Source organism: Gallus gallus, chromosome 3 (assembly GCF_016699485.2).
Source record: "Gallus gallus isolate bGalGal1 chromosome 3, bGalGal1.mat.broiler.GRCg7b, whole genome shotgun sequence".
In the NCBI taxonomy this organism is placed as follows: domain Eukaryota; kingdom Metazoa; phylum Chordata; class Aves; order Galliformes; family Phasianidae; genus Gallus; species Gallus gallus.
Genome location: NC_052534.1, coordinates 32,650,070 through 32,673,392, shown reverse-complemented (window position 1 = coordinate 32,673,392; position 23,323 = coordinate 32,650,070). Strand labels below are relative to the sequence as shown.

The 23,323-nt window shown below is 37.5% G+C and overlaps 1 long non-coding RNA gene across 2 annotated transcripts in view; it reads right to left on the bottom strand.

Annotated features, from left to right (window-relative positions):
- LOC101747727 overlaps positions 1 to 23,323 on the bottom strand; it is a 109,801-nt gene that overhangs the window by 44,978 nt on the left and 41,500 nt on the right. For both annotated transcript variants that reach the window (XR_005858339.2, XR_005858340.2), the window contains one exon: positions 19,887 to 20,041. This is a non-coding gene — a long non-coding RNA (uncharacterized LOC101747727). The remainder of the gene's footprint in view (positions 1 to 19,886; positions 20,042 to 23,323) is intronic.

The window sequence follows — 23,323 nt, the reverse complement described above, 5'->3', positions numbered from 1 at the left end:
AGTTAGTCAGTCTATGGGAAAATAGCAGTCACTTTTTAAAGAAACAGAGATAAAAATCACAAAACCATTTGTATACTTACAGCATTCAATACCTACACAGTACAAGTGTGTATGAAATAATCACATGCTAATGCAGCTATAGTTTGATTCTAAATCCTTCCCTTTCTAGTACTATTGTTCAGACATGATGCGTGTCATGTCTTATCACATCATTCTGGATTAGAGTAGCTCAGAGATATTACATCATTGCTGACATAACATGATATGACCTGACAGGTCTGAAATAAACATGGAATCACATGAGATTATCACAAAGATCATTTTTGTATTGATTAAACGCTGTTTTAAGTCATTTAAGGTCAATACTTATTTTATATGCATCTTTAAAAAAATCTTCAAGGAATAGCTAAACTCCATTTCGAACACCTGTGCATACAAAGAGCAGAGAGTTCATGAGGTTCTTTGAAAGAAATGACACTTCATGTGGTGCTCCAGTTGTGAAAGTGGGAAAAGTACATGTGGTGAGAAGAAACCAAAATCAAATATTGCTCACCACAGCTAATCCTGACAATGTACCTTCACATATGCCATCAGCTGTTCACCACTCAGAGCAGAGGTATCCCTAGTCCACTTGTTATACAGGTGCTGCAACAATGCTGCTCTCCAGGCATGCTCTCACATAAGTGGTCCCAGGACCACAGTGCCATGTCTGAGCTTCTCATACAACAAATTAAATCATCTGTAATTATATCTGACGCTTCTAATACTCTCTGCTATCACATACAGTATTCACAGAATCTAACCATCTAATCTTTCTAGATCAATCCTTACCTTGTACTCTGTAGCTCAGAAATGAAGGAGATGTTATCAGTAGAAATTCAAAAGACTAAAGCTCTTTTCTTTCCTCATTTTTCTGGGGGAATTGCAATGACCTGTTATAATAAATGTTTTCTATTCACCTTGCGGTGAGATTTAACTAACCAAACTATAATGCCTTTGTCTGTATCTGAAATAGGGTCTAGACTATTTTTGATCACTGGAGAGAAACAGACATTTTATATGTGATATTATCTAATTCAGGTATTGCCTGAAGTTCAGATGATTCATATCTCAAAATTGCCTGTTTATTTCCCCCAATGATCTAGAGAGTCTAGACAATCAGCTCTAATATTGACTTCCATTTAGAAGTTAGGTCAAATGAGCCTCATCCTTAGGGTCCAAAAGATATATAAAAAAATGCAATGTACTGAATAAAGTCGGCAAAAAAATAGAAAGGAGTTTAATAGGAAGATGCCTATAACTGTCAGGTCTGTAGTATGTGTTCTTCCTTTGTTTTCTGCAGATGTATAGATAATTAGAGTTTGCAGCCAGGAGCTATTATAAGTCAGAGTAGTGCTTTCCCAGTTTCTCCCCAAGCAAATATCTCTTATGATTTGAATGGATCTTTTGTCTGAACTGGGATCGTGGAACTGTGTTCAGTATTTATGTTTTGCCATAGGGTTTCATTCTTTGCCTGTAGTCAATGACAAACTCAAAGAGATTTGCACCAGTTATTTTAAAATAGTAGCATTCCAATAAAAATAAAACAGTCCCTATGAAATCTACATTCTGTTCTTCCTTCTGAATGTTAAACTAAATTGGCATTGTTATGGATTCAAATTTTATTTGTTTTTAATTTGTCAGATGAAATGTTGTATTTCTTTGGGCATATAAGTCAAAATGTGCTGTATATTACAAGTTAATACATTCTCTTCCTATTCCAGAAATCTCATGAAAGTGAATTATAGTTAGATGACTAGGAGAGAGACTTTAAAATAAAATAAGCATCATCAAACAGCATTTTTGATCACAGTCACTAAGAATAACACATATGCAACTTTAGCCAAGTAAAGAATAGACCTTTCTTTGTACTTGCAAATATGATTGATAATTGCAAACTGACCTAAAATGGCAAATTATATTCAGAATTATGTAGCAAACTGCTATTATTTAGTTACTATACAAAACAGATGCTTTCCTTTCCAATTTATGTCTAATGAATATGGATGGCAATTGGAGTATTAAACAGCAAGTATTATAACCAGTCTGAAGGAACTAATGATTTAGCACAGTAATGGCATAAAGATTATAGTAGGTATTAATAAACAAACAACTGAAACAAAATCTCAGCCCTGCTAGAGTTCCTCAGGGTTCTACCACTGAGTTAAGCTACTTTGTGTGTGTGTGCATCATGTTATAACCTCAGATGTTAAGCGTGTAACATTTATGACCAGATTCCCAAGGCTGCACTGGTAGATTAGCTTTTTCTCTTTAAGCTCCAATTCATTCATCTTTCAAGAGAATTTGAAAAATTTCTCTTTTAAGAATATATTTAAAATATTTGCTGTGGACCTCATATTTGCAGCAATTTTGGCCCCAGAACTGGTTAAGGTTGGGTCATGAAGCTGGCCTCACTGTTCAGGAAAACAAAATTCCTATATTTTTATGCTGAACAGTCCAGCAAAGTCATCATCATGTATTTTTAATTGCTTTTGAACTTCTAAAATAAACATGAATTGTTTCTGTCTGTATGCTATTAACACCTAGCCATACATCTTACATCTACCTGGATTTAACAGAATGTCTTCCTAGCAGTTCTAACAGAGCATGCAGAGCTGCATTTCAGAGAATCACAGAACCATAGAATATCCCCAATTGGAAGGATCATTGAGTCCAACTCCTGGCTCTATAATGGACAACCCAAAATTCAAACCATGTGCTTGAGAGAGTTGTCTAAATACTTCTTGAACTCTTCTATCTTGGGGCTGTGTCCACGGCTCTGGGGAGCCCGTTCCATTCCCACAGTCCTCTGGTGAAGAACCCTCCCCTGACCTCCACTGACAGATCCATGCTGTTCCCTTGGGCCCTGTTGCTGTCACCAGAGAACAGAGATCATTGCTGCCCCTCTTCTCCTTGTGAGGAGCTGAATACTGTTATGAGTCCATCCCTCATCCTCCTCTGCTCTGGGCTGAACAAATGGTTATCAGCACAGAAATCAGCAGCACAACCACTCTTTCAGTGCATGCTGAAAACAAAGGACTAAGAACTGGTGTGATTCAGTTCAGACTTTTTATTAACAAAAAAAATCCTTAAATAAGCGTAAATGGTATACATACCTTAACACATACATCCAATTATATTATGTGCAGATCTAACTAATAAATAAGACTAGAATTTCATACCTAAAGTAACTTAAATTCTTTGACATCAATTAATAAAAAGCTTATCAGGTATGCTTCTCTGCACTTTCTATCAGGATGTCGACTTTCTAGTTTTCATAAGGTTAATACACAGTTTGGGATAATCTGCTTTGTTGACAGATAAAAATTATATTTTATATGGATTTTATAGGAAGGTTTGATTATGCAGACAGAAGAATTACTCTAGCATTTTCACGGAAGAAAGCAAACTCTGTCCAACCTTAGTCAGTCAACACTTGCATTTTCCTTAAAAATCTAAGGTACTTAAGATTATGCTGACTCTTAATACCCTCTTCCTGTGAGATACTGAATATAATTTCCTTACCTATAGTACCAGCATTCAGATGATGGAAAAAGAGCTAAAGATGCATTAAATTTGTTTAAAGTTTACTCAAAATGCATGTGAAGGAAACCTGAAACTAAAATGTTACTTCTACGTTGAAAAACTTTGTGTTGTCTTCAATAACTGCATGTCTGAACGAAAGAAGTCACATCACTTCTCCTAACTCTTTTCACCACTTAAGTAAGATGTTATTCTGAATAGTAGGGCCAGTACTGCATAGATCATTTCATCAATCTCTTTAGGTTAGGTTATTAAAATAAACAACAGCTAAAAAAAAAAAAGCCACAAACCAAATTAAAAAATAACTATTTTTTCATTTACTCTTTAGCATAGATGAATTTTTTTATTATTATTTATTATTATTTATTATTTTTGTGGCTGTAGTGACCATGAAATGGTGGAGTTTAAAATCCTTAGGGTGTCTGAGAGGGGGTACAGCAAACTTGCTACTCTGGACTTCAGGAGAGCAGACTTTGAACCCCTCAGGGAGCTGCTTGGCAGGGTGACACGAGAGAAAGCCCTGGAGGGCAGAGAAGCCCAAAAAAGCTCTGGGACCTCTCCTTCAGGCTGAGAAGCAGCGTAACCTGAGAAAAAGGAAGGGAGGCGAGAATGCCAAGAGGCCTCCATGGATCAACAAGGAGCTCCTGGACTTACTTAAGCTCAAAAAGAAAGTTTATATGGAGTGGAAGCAGAACAGGTTATCTGGGAGGACTACAAATAAATTGTTCAAGCAGTCAGGGATCAGGTTAGGAAAGCTAAAACCCAGACAGAATTAAATCTAGCCAGGGACACAAAGGGGAACAAGAAGAAATTCTACAGGTATATCAGTGACAAAAAGAATGTCTAGGAGGATGTGGGCCCTCTCCAGAAAGAAACTGAAGAGGTGATCATAGAGTCATAGAATCACAGAATTGCTCAGGTTGGAAAAGACCTTAAGGATCATCAAGTCCAACCACAACCTAACCATACTATCCTAACTCTAACAACCCTCCACTAAATCACATCCCTGAGCACCACATCCAAACAGTTTTTAAACACATTCAGGGATGGTGACTCAACCACCTCCCTGGGGAGCCTATTCCAGAGTAGGGATATAGGCATGAGGGATACAGAGAAAGCTGAGGTGATCAGTGACCTTTTTGCCTGTCTTCACTGTCAAGGGCTCTAGCCACACCACCCAAATTGCAGAAGGCAATGGTAAGATGATGAAGAAAGTAGATCTGCCTGCTGTGAGTGAAGATCAGGTTGAAGATCATCTAAAGAATCTGAAGGCGCACAAGTCTATGGAGCCCAACAAGATCTATTCATGGGTTCTGAGGGAACTGGCAGATGAAGTTGCCAAGCCACATCCATCATATTTGAAAGATTATGAGTCTCCTCCATTTTCAAAAATGAAAAAAAAGAAGATCCATGGAACTACAGGCCAGTCAATCTCACCTCCGTGCCTGGCAAGATCATGGAGCATATCATCCGAAAGGCTCCAAGGCACCAAGGGCAAGACAAACAAGATGGCAACCGACATCTACCTGGATTTGTGCAAAGCATTTGACACTGTCCTGCATGACATCCTGGTCATCAAGTTGGAGAAAAATGAATTTGATAGATGGACCTCTTGCTGGATGAGAAATTGGCTGGATGGTCACACTCAGAGAGTTGTGGTCAACAGCTCAATGTCCAAGTGGAGACTGGTGACAAGTGGTGTTTCTCAGGGATCGGTATTGGAACTGGTTATTTAACATCTCAGTAGGTGAGATGGACAGATGGATCAAGCAAATTTGCAAACAACACCAAGCTGAGTGGTACAGTTGACGCACTAGAGGGAAGGGATGCTATCCAGAGGGACCTGGACAGTCTTGAGAGATGGGCCCATGTCAATCTCATGAAGTTCAAAAAGGCAAAATATAAGATCCCACACCTGGGCCAGAGCAATCCCACAGATACAGGCTGGGCAAAGAATGGCTTGAAAGCAGCACTGAGGAAAAGGATTTGAGAGTGTCAGTTGATGAAAGATTCAACATGAGCTGGCAGTGTGTGCTTGGGGCCCAGAAGGCCAACTATATCCTGGCTTGAATCAAGAGAAGTGTGACCAGCAGAGGTTGAGGGAGGTGATTCTGCCTCTCTACTCTGCTCTCATGAGAGCCTCCACTTGCAGTACTGCATCCAGTTCTGGAGCCCCCAACACAACAGGGACATGGAGTTGCTGGAGCAGGCACCAAGGCCATGAAGATGATCAGAAGGCCATGAAGATGACCAGAGGGCTGGAGAACCTCCCCTACAAGAACAGGATGAGAGAGCTGGGGCTCTTCAGCTTGCAGAAGAGAAGGCTCTGAGGAAACCTTATAGTAGCCTTCCAGTACCTGAAGGGGGCTTACAGGGAAGATGGGGAGAGACTTTTTATAAGGGCATGAAATGACAGGACAAGGGGAAATAGCTATAAACTGGAAGAAGGTAGATTTAGATTAGATATTAGGAAGAAATTCTTTACTATGAGAGTGGTGAGACACGGGCACAGGTTGCCCAGAGAGGTTGTGAATACCACCTCTCCCTGGAAGCATTTGGGGCCAGGCTGGATGGGACTTTGAGCAACCTGGTCTAGAGGGAGGTGTCCCTGCCCATAGTTCGAGGACTGGAACTGAATGACCTTAAGGTCTCTTCCAACCCAAACTATTCTATGATTCTACGACTTATTTTTTCATTATTTCTGGAAATCTGCATAGTCTTGAAAATGAGTATTTCTGCATTTCCTAACACTCATGCTATTATAACACACATGCTATTATTTGCCACTTCTAATTATTGGGTTACATATTACAGTTAATTGGAGAGTGGTTCATACTGTGAAGGTAACACCTGTCATGGTAAGAAATGGATTTAGACAGTTCTGGAAAGCAAAATATGCCAATACTTCCCTCATTAAACCATGGAAAGTGATGCAGATCTGAGACTTCTATAAACCAGCAGATAGTTAAAACATTAAGCAATCATTAAAATAAACAAATCCATCAGCTCTAGCACACTGATTGCCATAGCAACAGAACTGATATCTTGTGTACAACTTACATATCCCAGCAAAGAATGTGGATCTGAAGAAGGATGCTGCTTTAAACCAAAAGAGAAGTCTGAGAAGAGTAGCATGGCAGTACTTTGTTTTTTTTTTTAATTAAAGAAGATGTATAAACCTTTTCCACAGCCCTTTCATGATAAACTTTATGCTCAGTGGACTTAGACATTTGTGTGGTTTATAACAGTGGATGCTTACATATGCATGCTTACATACGGTGATCATACAAATGTAATCAAATCTCACAAAATCTCACCACAGAGAAGGAGACTCATTTAGTCAGCTGACAAACTGAAATGTTTTAAAGGATTCATTTTGGAAGGTAATCGGGGACAATAAGAAATTACCTCATGGGCTAAAAATGACGCATATCTGTACTAGGCTGCATGTAAATTTTCTGTGTACTGATGCTTTAAAGTACAACTGAAGCAGCCATCCTGTTTTACTAGCTTAGGGCTGCTATAGTTTATCAGTTTAGAAGAATTCTCATCTGTTTATTCTTTCACCGTTTTCACTGTATTAACATGTTCTTATCTGAACAAAGAAGCTGTTTTGAATAGCAAAAGAAGGGTGTACATATCCTCTCCATCACAAATGCACATACAATACTATTTGTTGTAGGTTCACTTATTTCCTTCTCTTGGTCATTCTAATCTGCCTAGATTTAATACCTGATAGGGGTATCCTTAGTATCCAGTATCCTTTGTCAAAAACTGAGAATTACTGTTCAGTTCACGTGCAGTGTCACTTCTTTTAAATCAGTGGAGCACCTCTGTATATTAATTTGTCCTTGTAATTAAAATATGAAGTATAGTTTATATAAGTCCCATAACTGAAGTCTAGATTCCATGTAAATATCTTTGTACATTAGATCAGGTAAATAACTGTCAGTGTTGTCCCCATACAGAACGATTCTAGAATTTTCTATGAATAATTCTAAAGTGAACTTTAAGGGCAAAATGACATTGCAAGTTTAATATTCATACCAAAGATGAGACAAGTATCTATCCTCTTATTGATTGCTTACATGACCACAGAATTACTTATCATTAGAGTCTTGAAAATGAAGATGGACATAAATTCAAATGACTGCAGAAATTGTGTCTTACAAGGGGAAAAAAGGTTACAAGTTTAAATGAACAAAAAAGGGTCATTATTTGTTCTCTAGGGATTGATTAAGTATGTCAAAGGCAGTCAGCCAGCAATCTCTCAGTCTCTTCACTTCAGTGGGAGGTAATGAAATTTAATTAGTGAGAAGAGACAGCTTTCACACTAAGGAGAGGAGTGAAGAGAAAACAGGAACATCAATGTGCACAGAGAATAATACCACAGTACATAACAATCCTTATTAAAACTGAATTAATAGGCAAAGCTGTTTGGCCTCTGCTCTTTGTAACAGGGCTTTCTCGTTTTAAATAAAAACCTGAAAAATGAGCTAAAGCTGTATTTTTGTTATTAGGAGTATGAGGCTTAGTTCTGCTAGGACTGAAGGCTCAAGTACAACCAATACAGTTGTGCAGATTAACAGGTGCACAATTTTTCTTCTCCCATTAGAAGCAGTATTTGCTTTTTTGTTGTTGTTTGGCTTGTCTATTTTATGGACTTATGTGCCCTGAAGTTCAGATAAATTGGGGTTTAGATTAACCCAGTTTTTATGTGCTTGGATTTCACTACAGATCCCCAGGCAAGGTTTGCTAAAATGTGCATTGCTAATGTATCTACAAATATTCATAGGGATGAACAGCAGTAGATATGGTCTAAAATTCCTTGCAACATTAGCTTTCCTGAGAAGTGAAACTCTCTTTTTAAAGAGTTCCTAGAATTACTGTTTACATACAACAGCCTGAAAACGTAAAGGACAATGCACACCAGCCATCCCGTGAGTCACCTCTGAGTGACACCCAAAACAGACCCTCTGGAAGGGAGTGCCTGAAGTCCGGCTTGACTTGGACAGACCAGAAGCCACACAGATGGGGTGGGTGTCATCTGCACCTCTGCTCTCAACATGATACAGACCAACCCTACTGCTGAGCACTGAGGACAAGATAAATGAATGAAGTCCAGGCTCCCGTGGCTCATCATGAGCCATGGATTCTGAAAATAAATATCTTGAAGTATTGCCTGTGCACTGATATACTTTTCTTTTTCTTGCCTTCAGATGACCTGCCAATATCCATGATAGCTCTATATCTTCTAAAAAAAAAAAAGCATTTTATAGCTTTACATGTACTGTGTCTTACAAACAGCATCAACTTCTTTCAAATTTTACACTGCATTACACAAGCAGTTAAGGTTTTTTGTAATGCATAGCATGAAAATAACCATCTTTTATGTTGCTCCACTGTTCCAGGAGGGAAACTCAAGGAATTTTTTCTTTGTTCAGTTCTCTTTTGAATATATGGCTGAGCCATCTTCCTCGGGATCAGACATTACATTTAGCTGTGGTGCTCTGTTTGGAAAACAGCAGTTCTGGGCTTCCTGGTACCCAGGGAGATGCACATCCAGTGCTGGGCTGTCCCAAACCTGAAGGACGCCCAGTCTCCTTGATTTCCAAAGATTGTGACAAGAGCCTGATTTAGAAAGGCTGTAGCTATTTCCTAGGGCTTGGGATTCTAGGGGCCCTTCTGACCTTAAGATTTTTATTTGCTAACTGCAGAGCAGTAATTCCAGTTCCAGTCTTGAAACAGTGTTATCCATAAATCCAGTTTGTTTTTTTCTTTTTAAACAGATTTGTTAGTACATATTATTTTACATAAAAATTCTAGTGATTATTAATTTCAAATAGTGAGTGTTTAACTTTCAAGACATTTAAAGCCATGATTTCCATGTTTCTTTTATGGGCCTTGAGTGCAAAGAATAAAAATAAAATGAGAAGTATCAAAAAAATAAACTGTTGATGTTCATGCTCACGAGCTCAGACTAGGCATGTTCCTAAGCCCCATCAAACTCTTTTCTTTTCACTCTCTCCTAGTACAGAACACCTTGTGATTTAATGTTGATAATTTTTGTTTTTAAATATATTTTTGGGCCATTCTAAAGAAGCCAATTATAGGAATATTATTGTATAAAAGTCAAGGGAAAAAAATTCAGGAAAACTACAGAGGTTGCAAAGTATGTTTACAAAATTCAAGGTTTCTGTAGTTAGACAATCTTTCTGATCCTCTTTGTACTGTAAACAAATTTAGGGCAAAGGGAAATCCTGTGTTATTACATTGAACAAGTTCAAGCGAAACAGGAACAGAGTTCCTGAAGATGATACCTTGAATAACTTCCTGTTTCCATATAAAACCAAAAATTTCTATCTGCCATTGGAAAAAATCTTCTGTCATGAACAAAGCACAGGCAGAATTCTAGTACTTTAGCTAGAAGTAAGCTTCATTTTGCATGCATTTGAGGATCAAACTTCAAAATTCTTTTGACCTTTCCTGTCAACTGTGAAGATCCTACTACAGTTTTTCTATGTTTGTTACTCCTGATCATTTTGAAAGACTCAACTTCGGTTTTGTTGTTAGTACAAAATGACACAGAAAATAGCATTCCCATCTGTCTAGGGAGTGCTTAGATCTGTCAGTTTCTCTCAGAATGTATCTATTTGCTAATATTTCTTACTTTCTGTTGAATTGACTCATGTTGGCCTAATGAGCTTCCTATTGAAATCCCACAACTGATTACTTGCACACAGTAGAATTATTCAAAGCAATGCAGCCATTGATCATCACTGCTAATTTCTCCTGAGAAACTGTATAAAAAGATCAAGTGAAAAAGAATAAAGAATAAAAGGGTACAAGATCTAAGCCCATAAAATTTCAGCATAAAAACTAAAAGCTAGAGCTGCAAGAAATGTGTGAGATAATTTGGTAAGATAAAGAATGTAGTTTGGATTCACAGATTTCACACCTACTCTGAACACGACATTCTATACTTCTACTTTGGGCATAATGAACCTCCAAGTGGAATCAAGGTTTACTGAGAAGCAACAAATTCAGTACAGTAAATCATAGTGTTAGAGAAAGGTATCTATAATTAACTTAAAACAGCAATATCTAAACAGATGATTACATAAATGTGACAGTTTACATCACAGTCAAGGAATCAAGGGGGGAAAATAAAAGCCAGTTGTTCATCAATGAAAGAAGCTCCAACTTAAAGATTTAATTTAATCCTAGACAGCTTGTTCTTGCCATAAGCCCAATATTTCCTATTGCATTAAATGGAGCTTCATTTCCAGAATCTCCTGGGTGTGTGAACTGAGTTGCAAACCACAATGTTATATGTAGGAGTGGACACTTCATCAGGCACGGTTTTATCAACTGGTAGTGAGAAGGGGAGAAAAAAGATGAATAATCTTTCCCCCTTTTTATTGAAAATAAAGACATTTCATTTTCAGAATTGCAATAAGTCCCACAGTCTGAAGTCTCAGATATGAATTAAATTAGTGTATTTCTTACTTCAGTCTTTTTCAGTTATTTTCTACAGGGGGACTGGATTGGATGAAAATGTCCTTAGATATACCACACAACACCTTTAAGTTAGAATATATTTTCATGCTGCATAGCCGCCAAAAACTACAGAAAGAACAAACCAAAATAAGATGCTACAAAGCACAGTGCTCTCTCTCTGGAGAGAGCATGTGAGAATAGACAGCACAGGACTGTTGCTAGTTATGTTGTTGTATGTGCATCTGAAAAATGCTTAGATATTCCAGTTAGATATGTGACATAAGAACTTGTGTAAAAATAGAATATGACGAGACCAGTAGAAATATTAAAATAAATATTAAAAATGTATCTGGAAATATTAAAAACCTTCTTTCAGATTCCATCAGGAGAGAAGACTTATCTGAATGAAACTAAACCATTGATTTTAGAAATAAATTTAAGCCCTTGTTTGCATGAGCCATAGGTGAACCATGGTCTACAGTATGACCCATAATTTAAAACACTGTCAACAGTCATATTAGGAGAGCTCATACACAATATGGTATTCATTCTAGATACATGCCTATAAAGGACTCATACTAGCTTAGGGTATTGGAAATCCATCAGAAACATTCTATTTGTTAATAGAGAAACACTTCACTTTTTGCTTAAGTGGCAGAAATTTTAAACCATTATTTAAAAAGTTTGAATAAATTGCAATTACAGATGCTACCTCCCTAACATAGTTTAAATATATAAATAGTCATGTTCAAACCTTGTATACACATTTTCTCAATGTTCATGCCAGAGCATCTCTAACTCTTTCTATATGTTTTAATATAAATCTACAGCCTCAGCAACTTCTCATTTGCATATTTTCCCATCTACACTGTTTTTAGCAAAACTGTATAGCAACATTCTCAATAGCAGAGTGTTTATGTGCACTATGATGCTCCCAGTCACATATAACCTCAGCTGATGCATATGAGTGGAAGTCCACTGATTTGAGATTTCAGTTCTGGGTGATAAGCCTCTTTGAGAAACTGCACTACGGCAATGAGGTCACAACAGCTGACACTCTACAGGAAGGAATACAAAATACACTCTTGAAGTAACAAATGAGTTTTGTTTTCTTTGAGGACAGTCTACTCGGGCTTTTGCAGACTTTCTCCTGTAGAGTGGAGGTAGTGTCAGTTCTTGGACAAAAGATATTCACTTAGCTGCTGAGCCTTGTGGCCCCAGAAAAACAAGATGAAGTTGAGTTCAATGTTTTCACTGGGTTGTACTGAAGCTGATATTCAATTCAGGAACTGTTTTTGCTGAAGGACATTGTCTTTTAGCAGCAGTTTAAAGAAGGTGAAAATGGAAGGTGAGCAGAGGGTGCAGGAGACCTCTAATTCAAAAATGTCTCCAAATTCTAGCCATTCAAAAATAGCTGGCTTTATGTGAAAACATAATTGTGTCAGAAGCACAGTAGGGAGACCAGTTTGTTCAGGGAGCTAATAATGAAGTGCTGCAGGGTAAGGTGTGAATGTGGAGAATTTGAAGCAACTACACGTTATAGAAGAGCTCTAGACACTGAGGTGCATTCTACTTTCTGAATGTTTTTGGAGGGTTAAAAGGCTGTAGAAGAAAGAAAAACTAATGAGATGGCATTGCACTTTGTCAAGGTCAGCTGCTAAGAATTGATGTATTATCCTCTCAGCAATGCCATAGATTCAGAGGTCTTAAGGCTGGAAAGGACTTTAGGTTTCCTAGTTTCACTGCAAATTACTCAAGACATTGACATTCACGCAAATATATCATTATTGAATTCCATAGCTAAATCAGAATTTTATAGGAGGTTTCCTCTTAATTTGCCTTCTGCAGTGGAGTAGTTATCAGTGAAATAATGTTAACAAAAAGAGAACAGTCCAGTTAATCTAATGACTATATCCACTTGGCCAAAAGTGCAACTCCATCTGAGTTCCAAAGAAATCTCATAGAAAAGCAGTGAGTATTTTACAATGAAAGAAGTTTGCATGTGCCATCCTGTATTCTTGTATGCCAACTGCCAAAGGTAGGAGCAATGGGATTTGAACTGAATATTAAACAGAAAGTAGTAAGAACTAGTAACAGATCAATTCCACAGGTCTGATATTTCTTTTGCAAGTGATATCTACACACACGTTGTGCTTGCAAGAAGCAGGTCTGAGAATACAAGGAGGAAATAAAGTTTATGTTAATTTTGCTGAGTGGGGAGAACTGGATTTTCTCTACAGACTCTCTGATTTAAAAGACCACAGTGCCTGGAGCTTTCCTAGAGCTTGATAGATTCCTACAACACTGTTGGGAATGAGATAATCATTGTTACACTGTAAATATTAACTAAGTAAGCTTTCCAGGTAACTCAGGAAAATGGACATCAGGCCTTAATCACAAGACACCTGGTTGTTTTTCAATCTGTAATTTTCCCCAAGCACACATGGAGCACCTTAGTGGCCTGTGCTCTGAGTATTGTACAAAAGGTCAGAAAGATTTAGCATTTAGCAGGTGAATCAAAAGTTTCTTACAGATATTTGGATTGATGAGAAAGAGCAAGTCAGGAAACCTCTATAAGAGTATTTTTATATAGAACATAATAATCCTTAGCCCCTAAATATAATTAGAATAATAAATTCAGAAATTCTAGTCATTGTTTATGAATAGAAATAGATGGCACATTCAAATTAAAACATTAATTTATCCTTAGGTAACCTAAGTCTACAATTACCAAGTTGTTAAGATTTAAATGATGTTACAGTAAGGCAGGACAAATGGGTGAGAACTGGTTGCAACAGCTAAGAAAGGAAAAGTAAAAACAAACAAACAAAAACTTTCCTACCATTGTATTATTACATTACAACTAAGAAAACAAAGAATCTGTTTGAAGTGTTCTGTGTACACCACGCTGATTTATTTGTTCACTGAGAAAATTCTTTTGTTTGTTGTTTTTGTTTTTCCTGTTAGTTTTCCTTTATTTCAGTCTGTATAGTTCTGAAGTATCCAATCTGCTCTCTGTATCTACATGTCTTTTTTTTTTTTATTTTCAGCCTTTGGTTAAATAAGATTTTTTTTAACACTTATTTTTTCTTCATTTCACTGCCTATGATTATTTATCAGTTTGAAATGCAGTAACATTCAATTTGCATAACAAAAGTCTAGATCTAAATAGTACGTTTCAGAGTATCAGTCATATCTCTGTATGGTTTTAAATGGACAACATAAGAAAAGACTACTGATAGAGTATGAAATCAGCTCAACAATCCTTATTTTTGCCTGTGACTGTTAAAGAGAAAACACAGTTGGCTAAAACTGCAGAATGGGAAAGTGATTTAGACACCAGTATATATTGTAGGAAGTTCAGTATCAGACATTAGGTCAACCTGGACTGAAAAAGAATATGGTGGCTTCTCAGGAAAATTACTTTGCAGTCGATTTCCCCGAATGTTGGATGAGTGAAATGGAGAAATAAAAATTAATCTAATGGAGAAATATGAACTGACAGATAATCTGAAATTAATCAGGAAATATGAAATTACTCTGAACTCAATCACATAAGTTTATAGATATTGTTAAGAGCAGCATGTTTGATGATAGTTGTTTATTGTGTGCAGGAAACTATTATTCCTCTATCAATTTGATATATTTATCTGATATTTCCATATGGTAAATTATTTTGGACTGGAAGCTTTACTTTATGCTGAATTTTTACTAGATGAAGCCATCTAGCCTAAAACCCCAATTGTAATATTTCATAGTAATACCAACAGCAATAGTAATGTTGTAGGAACTATTATTCTCCTAGGTACAGGGAATAGGTTTTTTTCCTTGGCTAGAAAATAACAGGAATCTGACTACACTTCATGGATATCAGCTGCTTTTTAATCCTCATTATAGTAATTTCTGTCATTATTTATCTTTTAATTATGGGTATTTCTAACACTGTTTGTGCAGAGCATCACTTCTACTAGAAGTTTGTAAACACTGGAACAGATGTCATTTTGTTTCATGCAGAGCTCTTAAACATTAGCAAGCATAATCCTACTGAGATATTGAAACATATATGTAATCACCTGAACACATGGTACAATTTTTAACATAAGTAGTATATGCTAAAGAGAGTTTGATAGTTCAGCAGTCACAGAGTCTTTAGGCTACTCTGTATGCTTTTAACTGACATTATTAGAATCTGAATGCTTGAATGAAATTTTTTTTAGAAATAGCTTGAAGAGCTGCCTGAGATACGCAAAGAACAAAACTATTAACATAAATAGGTTAAAAGAACAAATATCAAAAAGATTTACAATCAGGATCTACTCCAGGAAAATCAATACCAGCTGCAATTTATAGTTAAGATTTTAACATTTTGGGTAAGCACTTAAAAGCTATCATTATATTTGCATTTGAATGCAGAACATCTCCAAAATATCGAGAATATCAAGGAGAGGAACTTGTAATTATGTTTATACCACACTGATGAAGTACTTTTTTTCTCAATTTATGTGAAAGATCAATTAAGCAAATGCTTGCAAAGTACGTTGGAGGTGAAAGTGAGTGTTACTGGATGCTATCGTACTAATGATGTAGCCCGTGAATTTTCTCTCTGTCTTTCTTGTAGGTAGAAAATGGAGGAAAAAAAAAAAAAAAGCAACCTCCCTTCATCTCTATATCTGGAGGTTCAGCAGGGCTGCACAACAAGGTCTCCTGCTAGAGGCCCTCACATCTGTCTGTGACACATTCCACAGGGTTTTGATTTTGCAAGTTGTAGGAGACACTGGCTTTGGGGGGAAAGACTCACTGGATAAAAGCACCCAGGGGAGAAGCCTGGTCTTCATGACAGAGGCAAAAATGCTTCAGCAGAGCTTAAGGCAAGGTAGAACATTAGAGTATTTTCAGTTGCACAATACTGCCTGATATAGGCTTGCTATCTTCCAAGATATCTGCTTGGCGATTTTTGTAATGCTGCCTATAAGTGATTAAATTTCTCTGCATTTCTTTGAGAATAGTGAGATTATTTCTTACATGCAAATAACATTTGCTAGAATTATGTATAGCAAAAAGAAGTCTTGCATTTGAAGATGACATTTTTAATACATGTGTCTCCTTATCTCAGATTATCTCAATTATGTTAATTACCCCACTCATGACTAAAAATGCTAATCTAAAAGATATCAGTCCACCATACATATATGTCAAATAACGCATGAATTCCTAGATGGATCCTAACTCTTATTTTCCCCTCTTTCCCAAGTACAACAAAAAACACATGAACAGGAGTTTATGTGCCATGATTATCTTACAACCTGCAATGCAAGATAAAGGTAGCTATTAACTTACTTTTGCTAAGTCTTGGAATATCTGAAGCTCTTGTGTATCTTAAAGCATGTCAAAGATGTGCACCTTTTACTTCTCTAAAGAATAAATATTTTTCACTGAGAAAGGTAAGGAACAGACTCTGGAGTGTGCAGATCCATACACATTGCAACCTACAGCTGTGTGAAAAAAACAGTTTGGAATAATACGATAGTGTATTATTATTATTATTTGCTTTCCATTAGACACATTGAACAACCAGTACCAAACTAACAGGGTACCCATTGTGGAGGCATTTAATAGGTCAAACAGCCAACACATCATCATAACGACTGGGAAGAGCGGTCTTTCCATTCCTGCATGAATTACCGTCAGCAACTACAATACTGACATCACATTCATAGGTGAGTATAATCTTACCTGAAGTAAGAATCTTTAGAAGAAGTGGGAAAAATTATATAAAATTTGCTGGTACCTCTCAGGGGATCTACAGGGTCTGCTGAGAATTTGTCACTAGATTATAAAACTCAAGCATCTGTAACCTGAAATTACTGTGTACAGAGTTATGAGCAATGCCATCTACTTTTTATGCTGTAAATACCATATAACTAGAACAAGAGTTTCATCATCTAGAGAACATTACTCTGTTTGACTCTGCTATAATGCAGCACTTAATCAGTCTATCTAAAATCACCATCACATCTCAAGTAATTTGTCTTGAACTACCAGTGACAGGGGTATATACGCAAACAATGATAATTTCACAAAATAAAAATAACTACATCTTCCCAATATGTAAAGAGAATGACTTGCCTGCCATTCTGATTCTAGTGGATACTTGAAAAACAACTTGAGTATCATATTATAATTTCTGTGCTAACAGTAGAAAGTGAAGATAATTTGAGAACATGATATTTTAAGGCTGTTATGGCTCCTCGGAGAGCCAATTTCATGATAACTAAAAGTTAAAATAGCTGATACATTTTCTTTTGTGTTAAGATACTGGTATTAAGTGGAACATGTAGGAGTTAATCTTTCCAAATAAAGCAGATATATTTCTGTTAAAAGAAAAAAAGTATATTCTTTTAACTGGAATTTGTTTTTATAAATAATGTTAGCAACAAATTAGGAGTTTTTTTGCTGGATACTTCTATAATAGCACATTCTAGTAACAGTATACAAACAAGAGCTTTCATTTTCAATGTAGCCATTTGTTAGCTAACATCAGACCTATGTTTGACAGTTTTACCTATATAAGTGGATCATTTCTAAAGTCAACAGTAACTAGAAGAGGCTTTATTAAAACATAAGATAAATGGAAAGTGTTGACTTCATTTAATAGAAACAAAGTCTCCATTAAATTCCAGAATGCACACAGGTTTTTGGTTTTTTTTTTTTTTTGACATGTATTCAAATCACACCAAGGCATATGGTTGTTAAATCTATCCAGATGTACTTTATTATTGATTCCTAATAAAAGATTTTCTGTCAGGAAGACACACGGGAATGTGTTGATTCATTCTACACAGGACAGAAGGAAGTTTATGAATTAAATGAACATGAACTTATACTTGGATATTATTGTGAAAAAGCTGCTGCTTCTAATCATGATTTCAAACTGGAAACATGTAGTATAGTAAGAAAATACTATGACTCAATGCACAAGAAAGCAAAAAAATTCTAATTTATGTTCTAGAGTTAAAACTTCAGTCTTTTTCAAAAGGACAGTAAGTTTAAATTGAAGCTTGTTCATGGAAAAGTAGTATCAGGTTCTGACTTTTTATAACAAATGCACTTTATGTTTCATGTTAGTTCCAGGTAGATCACTGTCATGTATTCCACATCACAACATCATGCAGTATATACTGGGAGTTAAAGAGCAAATGCTTTAGTTCCAGGTACCTGTCTGGAAGAGAAGAAGAACTACGGTCCCCAAGAGCCTTTTTGAGTACTGTTATCATTCCTGCTCAAGGGAACAGACATTTCTCATCAGAAACACTGGGAGAGTTCAGAGTATGATGGTGAAATGCACACTACATGAATCATAGAATCATAAGGTTGGAAAGGACCTGCAAGAGCATCTAGTCCAACCATCCGTCCACTGCCAATGCTACCACAAGCCACTAAACCATATCTCATAGCTCTCCATCCAGACACCTATTGAACACTGCCAGGGATGGCGACTCCACCATCTTCCTGGGCAGGCCATTCCAGTGCTTGACCACTCTCTGAAAGAAAAAGTTTTTCCTTATGTCTAATCTAAATCTCCTCTGGCACAACTTGTGGCCATTTCCTTGGGTCCTATTTGTTGCCTGGGAGAAGAGGTTAAACACCTCCTCATCACAACCTCCCATCAGGAAGTTGTAGAGTGCAATAAGGTCTCCTCTGAGCCTCCTCTTCTTCAGACTAAACAATCCCAGCTCCCTCAGCCACTTCTCATAAGATTTGTGTTCCAGACCCCACACCAGTTTCATTGCCCTTCTATGGACATGTTCCAGGGCCTCAATGTCTTTCTTGTAGTGAGAGGCCCAAAACTGAACACAATACTCGAGGTGCGGCCTCATCAGAGCTGAGTACAGGGGGATGATTACCTCCCTGCTCCAGCTGGCCACACTATATCGAATGCAATCCAGGATGGCATTGGCCCTTTTGGCCACCTGGGCACACTGTTAGCTCATGTTCAGCAGAGCATCAACCAACACCCCCAGGTCCCTTTCCCCTTCACAGTCATCCAGCCACTCAGCCCCAGGCCTATAGCACTGCATGGGGTTATTGTAGCCAAAGTGCAGGACCAGCACAAAGTTAAGAAAAGTTAATGAAAGTTAACAAAAACAATTCCCATGGGAAGAGCTGTATTCTAGCCATTATTTTTGCACAAATATATACATATTACACATCAAAACATTATTTTCAATAGAACAGATGATATAACATTCAATTGTTATTATTGATAAGGCCTCACTCAGTACTGCTTTGGTACAAAGACATTTCATCCCTTTCTAGAGCATCTCTAAACCGGCATCTCCATTGGTATCCAGGGAATAGAGAAGCACTATGTATTTGTGACCACATCAGGGTTATTTGTAAAATAAAATTAAAAAAAAAAAAAAAAAGGTCATTTGAAATCCCTTGAAAGAGACATTATAGAAGAAGAAAAACAATTCACTACTTGGAGAGAAAAAAATGATATTATTTTTGAAGTATGTCATATATAACCAATTTGGACTACTGCATGGTGCATTAGGCACCTAGTCTGAAAGAGGACTCTGTGATCTAATAGGAGAAACAATGCACTTCATGGAAGCGGTGAATTTGCTGTTAATCTTTTTTCTCTTTAACATAAGAGACAACACTCCACCTCCCAAGAACACTAGTACTGTTGATGGGATCCATCCATACACACACACACACAAATCCTTCCTCATTCAGCTCCCATTCGTCCCATCTTTGAATTTCTTGCTTATTACTTGAACATCAGCAAAACTACTTACAGCATTTTCCTTTCCTCCATCATAGGGACGAATCGGGAAGATTTCATCATTGAAAGCTTTCTTTCACCAAAAGCTCCTTGTTGATTCAGCACGACTGCCACTAAACAAGCTGACCAGGTGGGTCAAGGAAGAGCCAATCAAAGAAGTGGTTTGTCCTGCAAGGAAAATAGGGAGAGAGCTGAGTGGAGATGTTGTCAGAGCATACTTTTGGTGCTAGTTTAGATCGAGATTTCCTGTGGCAACAAATTAATTCTAAAAGCTAATGGTGTTCAGGAAAGAACTGAAGCTTCCATTAGAAAAGAGGCAAAGAGTTACAGGCACATTGTGACTCTATCAGGGCAGATCTACAAACAGCAGCATGTGGGGATGAAGATGTACACAAGTCTGAGACTTACTTCTCTTTAAATGGAGAAAATAAATCTCTATGGACACCCGTATGGGTTATGCATTTCCCATGGAATGCACATTTCCTAGAACTTTTTTTTTTTTTTTTGAGTAGGTATCTTGTAATTTGCCAAGACAGTACTATACTAGACTTTTTACTGTCCCAAATTTCAATATCATCTATCCTCTCAGGATTCCCAAGTGTTTTTGTAAAATTGCTAGACCTGACTTTTTCAGCATACATAAAATGCATAAAACATAAAAATTACACCAAAAGAAAACATATGGATTAAAGTGTCTTCAAATAATACGAATTATATCAGAAGCAGTGCAGTGAAATTTTGCTGCAGTTGTTTTTTTCCTGCATCAAAAAAAAATGTTTGATGAAGTGTTTTCCTATGTAACAGAAATTAACATGCTTTTAAAGTACTGTTAAAGGTGGTGGTTGCACTGTAACAAGGAAAGGAGAATCCGATATAAGCTGTGATAGATATCATGATTAACCTATCCACACAGAGATTCCTTCTGCACTAAGGATGCAGGTGACTCTTTTGTTACAAGTAAAGCAAATTTTCTCAGGAAGCCCCATGCAAAATGCCAGAGTTATGCTTGTTCGGTCATAACTGAGCAGCAAAAGAGCATATTAACTGTCCTTGAGAATGGGCAGCTAAATCTAGTTGCCAGGAACCTTTCTGCCAGAGTTATATTTCCCTTTCTCTAACAACATTAGTTGCCCTACACAAGGTCCCTTCAATCTGACTGTGACTTTATTGCTAAGGCAACCACTTGTGTACTGCAAGCAGCAGCCATTTATATTCAACTTTTCATAGACTGAAAAAGCAGAGCTTTTAAATAGCATTTTCTCTCATCTGTAAAAACTAAGTCCTGAGGGAACTTTACCAACTTACACCAGCTGAAGATCTGGATCAAAGAACCTGAAAACCTGACAGAGAGCACAGGGAAAAGCAGCAACAACCTAGGCAACTCAGCAATGGCTGATGGATGTGATGAAGGAATCCCCAACGTCTGAAAATAGGCTGAGGTCCAGCTCTTTAATTAGCACAATACAGTCTGAGTTCCCTACTGTGCATGGCTAAAGGGAGCTGAAATGAGATCTGTTTCTTTGCGAGGAAGCACAGGCTTGAACATCTTCCCTCTCTGTGTCTTACTACTCCTCTAAAGCATGCAGAGCAGGATTTTTCAAGCCTGTCAGTCAAATCCGCAGCAAAATGATACATCGCACTCTGTGTTCAAGTAGTGAATTTGCTGTACTTCAGCATTATCCTTTTCTTAGAGATTCCGGGGTTGGTAATCTCACTGCAGCCCTAGGAGAACTGAATCAACTTTGTCACATTGATGTGGCTGGCTGTGATGGTGTTCGCAGCACATAGCTGGTATGCGTAAAAGAGCCATACTGAGGACGTACAAGCTGCCATTGTTAAAACAGTTTCTGATTGTTGACAACTTTTTTTTCCCCAATTCCACATTTTTGCCCCCATAGTTTGTATTTATGTATGGTGCCCCCACTTAAAACAACCATATACCATTTCAATGTTGCTTTTCTAATAATAAGACCATATGTCTCCTCTCAGGAAGAGTGTGCCTTCCTCAGGGCTGTGTTGATCTGCAGCCCCTTCTTGCCTGCTTCTGGGCCCCCAGGGCATGAGCAGCTGCAGCTCATCACATCAAGGCAATCTCTCTCAGCTGCTGCTGAAGTTTGGGCACAAAGGTGTTCCTGCTCCTACAGACCAAACCTAGCCCCCTGGCTCTCTAATCCATTTGGGACTTGCCCAGTTCTGTCTGCCTCCCTCTCCTGATGGACACCAAGATAACTGCTACCTCTATATCTATTTTGCTGTTGAGATACATGCAAGAGCTAAAAGCTCTGAATGAAAACTTGTTTCAAGCCAAAAGAGAAGACCTGAGATTTTTCTGCTGTAGTTCCTACCCAGAAAATATGGAAAGACAAATACGCAACATTCCTTCTCCAAAATATAGCAAAGTATTAATTTCAGCAAAGCAGTTACAGGCAGGGTTTGTTCTCAAATGAGCCTGAGGTTTTGCTTTTTTTTTTTTTTTCCTTCCAGCACTAGCAAGACAATTTCAATAGAACAGTGCAAGGGTTTGGTGGTTTTTTTTTTATTATTATTTGCTTCATTTTTATGATTTTTCTTTCACTGTGAACAATGTTGTACATTTTCCTTAAACGAGAAATGTACTCTTAGAAAGAACTATTTAGGTTGAAAGATTCAAAAAGGAAAGCAAACCCAAAACACAGCTGGAGGTGGATATTGTGCATGGAAAGTCTGTACATTTTACAAATTTATAAGCAGTGGAAAACAGTGTCGAAGGGTGGAGAGCACCAAGCAACTTCTCTAATGGGCGCCATTGACTCTGTCTGCAATGATCAAATTAGGGTAAACAGAATGGAAGGCAGCATTATTAAGTGCAACTCAAATGAAAATGATGTAGACATGTAGCAAAAGTAACATCAAGCAAGGGGCAAGGAGGGTCTTCTCTTGCTTCCAGCTAAATGACTCAGTAAGTTAAAATTGGTCTATTTTTCCCCACGGTTATCAATGCTTGACAGACTTTTGAAGATGGAGCAGAAGATGTGATTGAATGCCATGATAGCACAGCTGCTGGTGCAGCCTTGCTCTGATCTGGGATCTCGTGAGCAAAAGGTCACCTTGACCTTCATTTCTCATTTTTAAAAGCAAACAGGCACAAACTCTTGGCTCCCTTCTGTTCTGGAGCTCACCTCTGAAATAAAGGGATCAAGAAAGTGCAGAAGAAATCAGCTGGATGCAAAGAATTATATGGAAGGAGGATAGCAGATCAAAGTGCCCAAAGGGCAGCTTCCTCTACCCAGCTGGGTGCTCATGGCCAGGGTCAAAGTGAAGAGCCTGCACTGTGCGACAAATGCTGTCCTGGGCTCAGAGTACTATCAAGTTTTGTTCTTCAAAATTAGCTTTATATCTCATCAATTTCAAATTAAGCTGGTAAAATGAGCCTACAGCTTTATGTATTCAGAAAGGAATCTTTTCAGCTTT